General features: G+C 47.8%; 2 long non-coding RNA genes across 2 annotated transcripts; both read right to left on the bottom strand.

Moving 5' to 3' along the window:
• Positions 1-420: 420 nt before the first annotated feature.
• Positions 421-2476, bottom strand: LOC139080781 (uncharacterized). Its single transcript, XR_011535538.1, has 2 exons — positions 2349-2476; positions 421-618 (listed from the first exon to the last, which is right to left on the bottom strand). It is a non-coding gene; the product is annotated as an uncharacterized lncRNA (long non-coding RNA).
• A 2971-nt stretch (positions 2477-5447) lies between these two features.
• On the bottom strand, positions 5448-10166 carry LOC139080810 (uncharacterized). Its single transcript, XR_011535612.1, has 2 exons — positions 8300-10166; positions 5448-7349 (listed from the first exon to the last, which is right to left on the bottom strand). It is a non-coding gene; the product is annotated as an uncharacterized lncRNA (long non-coding RNA).
• Between the last annotated feature and the right edge of the window lie 220 nt (positions 10167-10386).

The following is a 10386-nucleotide window of genomic DNA, read 5'->3' as shown; positions in this document are numbered from 1 at the left end:
ATTTTAACTGCAAAACGGAAGCAGAAGGTGAGAGGAGCTGGTCCCAAATCCCAGGGCTTTTTGCAGCCAAGTGACCCTGCGGGACCTTAGGGAGGGCCGGGGGCTGGCGGCCAGCTCCGAGAAGCCCGCAGGGGCGGCATGCCAGGCGGAGGGGGGCGGTCCACAAAGGGCCCTGGTCAGCTGCTCCCTAAACTTCTGTGGCAGCTGCTGCCTCCTAAGCTTGGAAACAAATGCTTAATTTGGAGACTGAGCTCCCGCTGGGAGGGGAGGAGGTGCTAGCTCGGTGGTTCCACCAACTTTCTACCACCAAGAATCCTTTTCATCTTTCCCATTCCACCCCCATTGACCCGCCCTGTGTTGGGAAGGTTTTTCCTACAAAACTGCATTTAGTAACAATAACTTCTTCAAGCATCAAAGAGATTTATAGCTGCCAGCCAAAGTTTTATTCAAGAAACCACTGAATTGATTTAATTAATTATTGTAACAAATATTTATTAAGCAATAATGGTAGACGTGGATCTAGAGCCTGAAGTGCAAAGGGGTGAGGTTCTGGCCCTCTAGGGTGACAGTCGGAAAGTCAATGTTCCGTGAGGAGTTGCCCTCTGGTCTGCAGAGCGTCTGTGCGAGAGGAGAGAGGAGAGTGGATTAGGAGGTGAAAGAGGGAGGGGAGCGGGGGGCCAGGGTTGGGCTGGATTCCCAGAGGCATGCCTGAGTCAGAGCTTGAAGGGTTTGAAGGATAAATAAGAGTTTCCGGGCAGATAGAGGTGGGGTGCGTTGTGGGCCCCTCCAGAAAGCGGGCACAGCATGCTTGGTCATAATATCTGCAGTTCACAGAGGACCTACTACGTGTCAGGCGCTGGGCTGACACTGACACACACGTCACCTCGTCTCCTCCTCACTGGGAGGAAGCACTGACATTTCCCACGTTTCACAGGCGAGGACACAATGGCCTCAGGATGTTAACACTTTGCCCGAGGCCACACGGCTGGGGAATGGTGGGGCTGGATCCCAGAGCCCACAACCACCACGTCTGCAGGCATCTTTGGGCAACAAGCGGCAGCTTGGTGTTGCCAGAAAAGTGAATGTGGGAAGACGAAGCGAAGTGAGGCGACCAGGACCTGGGAGGGCCCCCCGGTATGAACTGGGTTGTATCCACAGCGATTTCCATTGGCCACTCTGGCAACCGTGTGAGGGGCCAACCACAGTGCAAAGCTGAGGAGAGGAGCCCACCCAAGGGCCTGACTGCACAGGCGTTCTGCAAACATGAAGAAAACAGAGTCTCCTTATGTCGTGTAAATGTCTGATTCGTGTTAGATGTCCCACAATATCACCATCGGACCCCCATCTCAAGGCTGACATCTCGTAAACGTTCCGCGGCTCCCTGGATACCCTGGGCTGCTTTTGGCATCTGAGCCCACCTGTGCTGCTGAGTGAGCCCAGCTCTGACTCTCTCTGGGTGGAAATTCACATGAATTTGGTTCCAATCTATGACTTTCCTTAAAGTCTTCCCTTATTCAGGCCCCGTCACATACATTTGTCACACCTGTATTACTGTCAAGGAAGCAGGACAGCTACGACCTAGCCGGGGCCATTTGTCACATTTGCATGGAATACTTTTCCTATAGAAGCTTATCTTGGAATGTAATCATGGAGGAAATTGTGGTACACAAGTTTTTCCTTTTCTGGACAATTGTTTGAGATAGAATCTACTCCAGAAGGTAAGACACTTAGTTTCACCCAGAAATTGATGTCATTTGGGCCACATGTAGTCCCCCCAAAATATACCAACTAAAGGTGACAGTGACAATGAATCGACATCCGGATGTGGCTGGACTTCCCCATGGCACATTTGCAAGTTGATGTGTCTTGCCATTTTCCACCCAATCCCAGGTGATAGAGGCAAGATAGAAACTTAAAGATGGCTTTAGTTTTAGGGAAATAAGAGAGAAACGCTTGGGGAACAATAGTTTGAGCGCAACTGCTCTTCGCAATGGCGTGGACATAAAATATAAATAGTTTCACGGAGGCTCCAGATAGGTTGTGCATGATTGATTCCGGGCAGGCTATTAAGGGAAGCTCAGGACGACCAGGCTATTTTGAGGCCAGGCTCTTGCACGACGCCCTTTCGCTCCCACAGCCTGTGCTCTTGGCACGGCTCTCAGAGAGAAGCTGCTGCCTGCAACCCGCAGTCTGACTCAGGGCGGCATTGCTCAAGGTCTCTCCTTTTAAGGCTGTCAGCTGAGCCCGCAGGCAGCTGGAGCCATCACTGTGAACAGCCTGACTCTGAATTTTCCAAAAGGGAACCTGGACCACCTGAGCCCCCGGGAGGAGGCACGAGTCACACTTACCTGCTGCTGCTCGTGCCCGGGCGGAGCCGTCCGCAGGAGCTGGAACGCAAAGGGCACTTTGTAAGACCTTTCAGCCGGCAGGTTAAATGTGGCCCACAGCTGTCACTGAGGCCCTGCCCCCAAAATAGTCCAACACAGGAGCAATAAAGATAACAGCAGCACTGACGACGAGACTGCCAGCAGCGCACTATGACTGTCGTCCTTAGAATGAAATATTTAAGCAAAGGTGTTAACCGAAAGCGAGCACAGTAGACAAAGTGTGGAACAGTGGGCTGAACTGTAAGAGGGCTCAGAGGAGCACCAAAAACCCTCCGAGAGCGGACCAGACGGTCTGGGGAGTTTGTTACTGGAGGAATCAGTGATATTTGTGCTACTAATACAGAGCAGGGTGACATGGCAGAGTAGAAACCCTGTTTAAAAACAAAAAAAACTTCAGAAGAAAACGCATTTCCTAAAGGAGAAGCTGAGGCCTTGTGAGGGGGCATCCCATGTAGCCCAGGGGCCTGGCCAGGTGGAGGAGCCCCATCCCAGCTGCTCATCCAGAGGCCAGGTGGCTCCCTACCCAGGGCAGTGGGAAGGGGCGTCCATCCTCCGTGATGGGGAGGCTGAAGCCCTGTCGGGTCTGAGACTTGTACCTGTGTTTGAAAGAAGGCTGATAGCTTTTCGAGAAACTAAAGCTTATCTTATAATGGCATGAACTCCAAAATCAACGATACTCTGAGATACGTGTCATATCACAAAAAGATTTCTATCACATGGATTATTGCTTAACTAATAGAACACATCTAATTTCCTCATCTAAGCAATGCTAAAACATATACACTTAGATTGCTCTGCTGATGGAAAATTTAATCTGATCAAGCCTCTAAATCAAACTACGAATTTATAGGAAAAGATGTTTATAGAAACTACAGAAGTGCAATCAGTAGTGTCCAGGAAGTGAGCTCTGCAGGACAAACCCCCTGGCTCCTTTGACAATTAAATGTCGAGGGAATGAGACAGAGAGAGAGAGAAAGACAGAGAGAGCGAGAGAGAGAGGGCGGGAGAGAGATATATTTGGCTCTAGATTTGAATGAACTGTAAATAGACATGAGACAATTGAGGAAATTTGAACATAGACTGGATATTTGAAGAATTATAGTTAATCTTTGAAGATATGATTATGATACTGTTGTTTTACTTTAAAATATGGTCATTATCTTTGAGAGGGTTGAAATATTACAGATGGAAGTTACTGGATTACTGGGATTTGCTTCAAAATAATCTGGGAGTGGGAGGAAGTGAAATAAGTCTGGCCATGAGTATAGGTGAAGTCGGGAGGGGTACGTAAGGTCCATTATATTAGTCTCTCAGCTTCTTTAGTATGTGCTTGAAACGTTCTGTAATGAAATACATGAATGAATGAAGCATTGGAGGAATTCAAGGAAAAAATAGCTTGAACCTCATAATAAACCAAAGCATGCTGGCCCTTTAGATGATAAACAGACAAGCTGTCACCGTCTGGGATACTCCCTCGTTTAGGATGGACACATGAGCTTCCATCCCCACATCACAACCATGCATCAGAGCGAGAGGTGCTGAAGGAGCAGGAGGCCCAGCTCCAAGCTGGCTGTAAATTTGGAGCAACGGAAGATCTTACATGCAAGTCTTCTCTGCTGTAAAATTCCAAACTTATTTTTCTCATAGGACCATGAGGGACATGGGACAATGTAAATTTATTAATGGGATAAGAGAAAGTGAAAATGCCCCTAAATCTACACCAAACTTTCTGATCAGTTTTGACTGGTAATTGTTGCCTCCAATTTGTGAAATCTGTAAGAGAGAATGCATCTATTTCTCTTTAAAGTTGACATTTGACATCACACCCAGCTTCCAATGGAATAGAAAAGGCATTGGTCATTTCCCTGTGGTTTTTTTCTTAACTTCTTTTGCGGGGGACATATTCCCTTTAAGCATTTCTTAGCCCAGCCATTCGGAGGGAAAGTACATCCTTCGATACCATTTGCTTTATTAGAATTTTGTAAAGTGTGTTAAAGGTTAAAACTCCTTTCACCTTCATGAAGCCCGAGGGAAGTCGGAATTTTCTGTGGTTTTCTCCACACAACCCAGAGTACGCGTCTGTCTGAGAATCCTGGGGTTTCACTTTCATGATCCAACAGATAAATCGGACCGTTATTCTGGCCGGGCCGCCACCTCCCTGTCCAGCAGGCTCCAGGTTCAGTCGGCAGCGCTGTGGGCTCGCGCCCTCGCAGTCAGCACAGCAGCACTTCCTCTGCCAGCCGCTCGCCACGAAGCAGCTGCGGCTTCTGAAAGCAGTGCTCATGGAGGCAGTAGTCTTCATTCCTAATCAGGAGATGATCAGGCAAAGCCACTGATGTCAACATGGCTGGTGAAAGAGAGATATCCTATCAAACCACCTGATTTTTTACCAATTCACGCCAAGTTACCAGCCAGATTTTTTTCGTGAGGTTGATTACTACGTTGCATCCACAATCAAAACAAAATACTTTGAGGTTGGTCGGCTCTTTGGAGTCATGCAAAAATGGAAGAGGAGTTATTAAATGTGGAATTCTAAATTTACAAAGCTTTGTCCACAAATTTAAAAAAATAAATGATAAAAGTCAATTATGGAAGTCTATACAATAAAGAAAACCATTCATACTGGGTCTCTCCACTATATTAATTTGCATGTTTTTTCTCCTGCATTATTACATTCACATTTTCGCATACCTACAATTATGGTGCACAAATAATTTTGCATCCTGTTGATTTTCATTTAATGTTCTGCTACGTTACTACAGGACTTCACAGGCACCATTTTTTTTTTTAAACTTTTTATTGGATTATGATAGTTTACACCCTTGTGAAATTTCAGTTGTACATTATTGTTTGTCAGTCGTTTTGTAGGTACACTACTTCACCCTTTGTGCCCACCCCCCCCACCCCCCCTTTCCCCTGGTAACCACTAATCTAATCTTTGTCTACAGGTTTAAATTCCTCATATGACTGGAGTCATACAGAGATTGTCTTTCTCTATCTGGCTTATTTCACCTAACATAATACCCTCAAGGTCCATCCATATTATTGTGAATGGGATGATTTTATTCTTTTTTATGGCTGAGTAGTACTCCATTCTATATATATATATGATATCTTCTTTATTCAATCATTAGTCGATGGGCATTTGGGTTGCTTCCACGTCTTGGCTATTGTAAATAATGCTGCAATGAACATAGTGGGGCATGGGACTTTTGGAATTGCTGATTGCAAGTTCTTCGGATAGATACCCAGTAGTGGGATAGCTGGGTCGTATGGTATTTCTATTTTTAATTTTTTGAGGAATCTCCATACTGTTTTCCATAGTGGCTGCACCAGTTTGCATTCCCATCAGCAGTGTATGAGGGTTCCTTTTTCTCCACAACTTCTCCAACATTTGTTATTTTTTGTTTTGGCTATTTTTGCATAGGCACCACTTTTAATGGCCACATAACATCACTTGTAGTGAGTATTTTGTAAGTTGCTTAACCATTTCCCAATTGTTGGTTATTTAAGGAATTTAAAACTAAAACACCCCTCTTGTGACAAGGTTTTTATTCACCCACATGTGCTGCCCATCAGGTCCCCCCAGCAACAGCCCTGCTAAGCGACGGGCCCCACGGGAGACGCTCCAGGCCTTTTCTCAAAGACAACCATGAACACTACACGACACAAAGCTTAAGGCTGCAAGAAATGACTTCAGTGTTAGGATTTGGATCTCATGCTGAGGCGCAACACAGGGATCCGAAGCTATTGCCTTCCTTCTCAGAAGCAGTGGAGAGCACAGGCTCCTTCCTAGACGCCCACATGGCCCCTCCCCTCCTTAGCCTCTTGCCCGTTTGGTTTTTCTCTATGGCGCTCATCGCCTTCTAACAGACTGTAATACACACACGTTTTCTCTCGTGTTGGTGTCTCACTTCCCCCACTATTCCGTGAGCTTCTCCAGAGGAGGACTGGGGTCTCTTCTGTTCAGGGTCGCATCCCAGGGCCTGGCACGGAGATAGCGCTCAGCCGGTAATTGGGGAACAAATGAACGTTGCAAGCTCATCCCCAAGATTCTCAAATCCGTGGCTTTTTCTTGTTATCAAGTCTCAGCTCCCCGTCAGCGCCTCCATAATCCCTTCCACTACAGTAGCTCCCGCCTGCTCTCTGCCACCTCACACTCTCGGTTTTCCTCGTAGACTCTGATGTCTTCCTGTTTGTCTGTCTGCTGTCAACCTCGAGAGCAGGGACTTCATCTGTCTGCTCACGGTTGTGTTTCCAGGACTTAGAAAGTGCCCAGGACATAGTAGGAGCTTGAAAATTGGTGAAAGAATGACTAAATTGAGCACAATGAGTGTCTGGATATATATTCTAACCCAACCTCTAAGTGAACAACATAAAACAAGCACATTCTGATTTCCAGGAAAACGCATAATTTAGTATCTATGCTCTCATAATGCAGCAATGCTGGCTTCAGCGCTGGTTCGTATTCTCTTCAGACCTGCAGAAAGGACTGTCACGAATCGCACAGGCTCTGTGACACTCCCCGGGTCTCCCCGGCTCTGTCCTTGTCCTCCATGCTTTCTCTCAGTTCACACCTTTCCCGCAGAAATGCCCTCCTTGCTCAAGTCACTGACAACAGCTTTCAGGAAAAGTTCTCCCTGAGAAATTTCACAAGGAAACCACAAATGGAGAAAACTTTACGACATTTAAAAGGTTTCCAGAGTCTCAGGGTCCAGGAGCAAGATGGCTGGAGGTCTTCTGGAGATCTTCCCTAAGCCCAAGAAGGTTCCGGAGAATCTGTAAACAGCACCCTTCCAGGAAGCTAAGAAGAAGGCTGGTGTGGTCCCACAGGACGACTTCCGGAGAAGCTATGAATGTTCTCAGCATCCTAAATGAAGAAGAGAAGCAGCAACGTCGTCACAGACGGAGCAGCAGTGTCGTCACCTTCTCAGCCTCTTTCGAGGTTCCCAACAATCAACTCTAAAAGAAAATGAGAACTGTCAATAAGACAGAGTTGAAACATAGAAGAAAACAGTACCCAATTATAGCTTTTAAGATAGTTAAAAATAAATATTTAGAAAGAAAAACGAAATTAAATAAGGAGTCTTAACAAGTCTATTAGAAGTGTTAATATTTCAGACAGCCTTGAATTCAAATATTTGGTCAGATCCTATATTAAAGCATGTTTCAACCTTTGGTTTAGAAAATGTGGTCTTTATAAGTACAGACTCTCCACTTATCTCCAGTTAGGGCCAGTCTGCCTTGGACTTACTTGATTTCTCTTCTAAGTAAAAGAGAAAAAAGGCGAAATTACCTGTGATTTAAAAGGAAAATACACCCCTTGCCGGTGGCAAATGAAAGCAGTACAGGCCAACACTTACTAAATCAATAGGCATTGAGTTAAATCAAGAAAAGTGAATCTCTTCTTGCATTCTCTTGGGGTGTCGTTGGACACTCCTCAAAGGAAGCGGCCTGCTCACCGGGACTTAGAACTCTGTTAATCAGAGATTGTGCTTCACAACTTTGCAGACGGTTCCTACTACGAGCACAAAATCCTCAACCCAGAACCTCAACACATTTATAGACTTGGGTCCTTAGATCATCATAACATCAAGTTCACTTGAAAGGAATTTACCAAAGCACAAGAAATAAAAGGATTTGCTGGCAGCAGAAAATAGAGAGAACACAAAGAGAGGGAAAGGCCAGCAGCACGAAAGGAACACCGAGTCTTCATCTCAGCTCTGCCACCAGTCAGCTAGCTGCCTGGCAAACCCCATAAGTTTCCCTGTTTCCAAAGAAATTCTGTTTTGATCCTTGTCTCCCCAAACCACCAGCAGTCCCTTCTCCCCTCCTTTTTCTCTTCCTCTCCCCCGCCTCCCCCCTCCCCGACCCACACCCCGCCAGGGCCCCCAGCATACATCGCTACCTACCAGCTTTTTCGCTTAGCTCCTCCTGGTAGAGATGACTACTCGTTTTGCTGGGTCTGTCTCCTGTCCTTTCCACTTTGATATGAGGATGAGCTGAGATGTACGGGGTCAGCCAGGCTCCCCTCCTTCCACGTTATGAAACAGGATTTACGATTACGCTCAGGGCTCTCACAGGAGCTCAGCAAAGTCTACACACTGGCAGAACTTGGCCAGCAACCCACTTCTTTACAGAACACCAGATCCCATGCTGTGGGACAGCCAGGCCAGGTGCGACAACACTGCCATCTGGCGGCCTCTGGGAGTGGACGCAGAGCTGACCTCTGATGAAGGAGGGTCCCACCGCTTCCCTGGACGGAGGCCAACTCCTCTTCCAACTCCGCCAGCTTCACGCAGAGCGCTCTCCAGCAGGGTCGCACTGCGGAAAAGGCACAGCTCGTTGTCTGCTTGAGGACAAAGTGGTGTGAGATCACAATCCGGGTCACCTATGCTTTCTAAGTCAGCCCTGTGGACATCAAGCTACACCCGATGTTGCTTCTTAAGTGGAGATTTTCCCGTTATAGGAAAAACGTTTCTCAGAGATGATGACAAGCTCCAAGGAGCCACTGAGACCAGGAAGAGCCACGTGGGCAGCTAATCTCATGCCGGAGGATGGAGGTGAGCAGACGCCCGTGAAGCATCCTCAGGACAGACGCTGGGCACTCGCTCAGAGAGGGTGACCATGGCTGGGGCAGTCAGGGCCTCTCCCTTCGTTGGATGCTTCCAGAGTCGCCACATCCGACATGCACACAAGCACCCTGTGAGCCTCTCCCAGTCCAAGAAAAAAAATGAGCCTCAGGATGTTAACAAACCCACGGTGACCTGTGGGTGGAACTCCCCTCCCACCAGCTCTCTCACACCCTCTGTCCTGGTGGAAAACGGGCTGACAGCAGAGCGCAAGCACGAGCTTCTGTACCCCAACTCTCCTGGCCTTCAGGCTCCCCAACAGTCCACACTGCCCATGGACGCAGCCGCCCTCTCCTTCTGGGAAGCGACAACTTGAAGAGAAGTCACCTGGAGCCCCTTCTCCAAGTTCAGGTGCGTCCTGCTGCTGGGAACAGAGAGGGCTGGCAGGGGAGGGGTGGCCAGCAGCCGTCTTGCTTTCGCATCTGCCTGGAGCTGTGGGCGGCACCTGGGCTCCCAGCGCGTGCAGCTCCCGCTGGACCCTCTCTAGCCCCTACTCTGCTGCTGGGCCAGGAGAGTGTGCAGCTGCCCAGCCCCTGGGCCCGTCACTGATGCAGGAGGCCAGGAGGTAGTGAGGCTGGCGTGAGCGTCCTCATGGCCCCGCTCACAAGTTCCAGACTGCACTGCATCCCCACCTCACAGCCCTTGTCCCTTCCCGACAGCCTGCCCTGGGGCTTTTATGTTCCAGCTGCAAACACAGAGACCATCCAATCAGCTCCTTAACTGCACGAAGTCAAGCCCTATAATGAATCCCTTACTACATGTCTCCCAGGGGTTGTTTCTGACGGAACCTGAATGAAGAGGAGTTAAGGAAGTTTTCAAATTGTATGCGCATCACTTGGGCATTTGATTAAAAAAAACATGCAGATTTTCATGTCCCAGCTCGAGTCTAGGACACTGTGTTGGGGATGGGCCCAGGAATTAGTATTTTTTTTCTTCTGAGGAATATTGGCCCTGAGCTAATACGTCTGCCAATTTTCCTCTATTTTATGTGGGACGCTGCCACAGCATGGCTTGATGAGTTGTACTAGGTCTGCACCCAGGATCTGAACCCATGAACCCTGGGCCACAGAAGCAAAGCTCACAGACTTGAGCACTATACCACCAGGCGATCGAATGTTTTAATAAGTGCTCTATGTGATTCTGATATAGGGGATCCACCAGTCACAAACAGGGAATGGGAGACCCTTGGGTCGGAAAGCATGCTAGTGACTGCTCTCGAGCCATAAAGGGCTCTCCTAGGTAACAGGAACAGAAGGCAGGGAATGGGCTGGCCGGTGGTGTAAAAGAAAAAAGGCAGGGAAAAAACCTATCAGTGTAATTAATAGTCAGGACATTTTGATAATAAAGATCATTTTCCTACTAAATGT

This window comes from Equus przewalskii, chromosome 32, assembly GCF_037783145.1.
Source record: "Equus przewalskii isolate Varuska chromosome 32, EquPr2, whole genome shotgun sequence".
In the NCBI taxonomy this organism is placed as follows: domain Eukaryota; kingdom Metazoa; phylum Chordata; class Mammalia; order Perissodactyla; family Equidae; genus Equus; species Equus przewalskii.
Note: the sequence above shows the minus strand (reverse complement) of the source record. Positions and strands in the feature narration are given on the sequence as shown.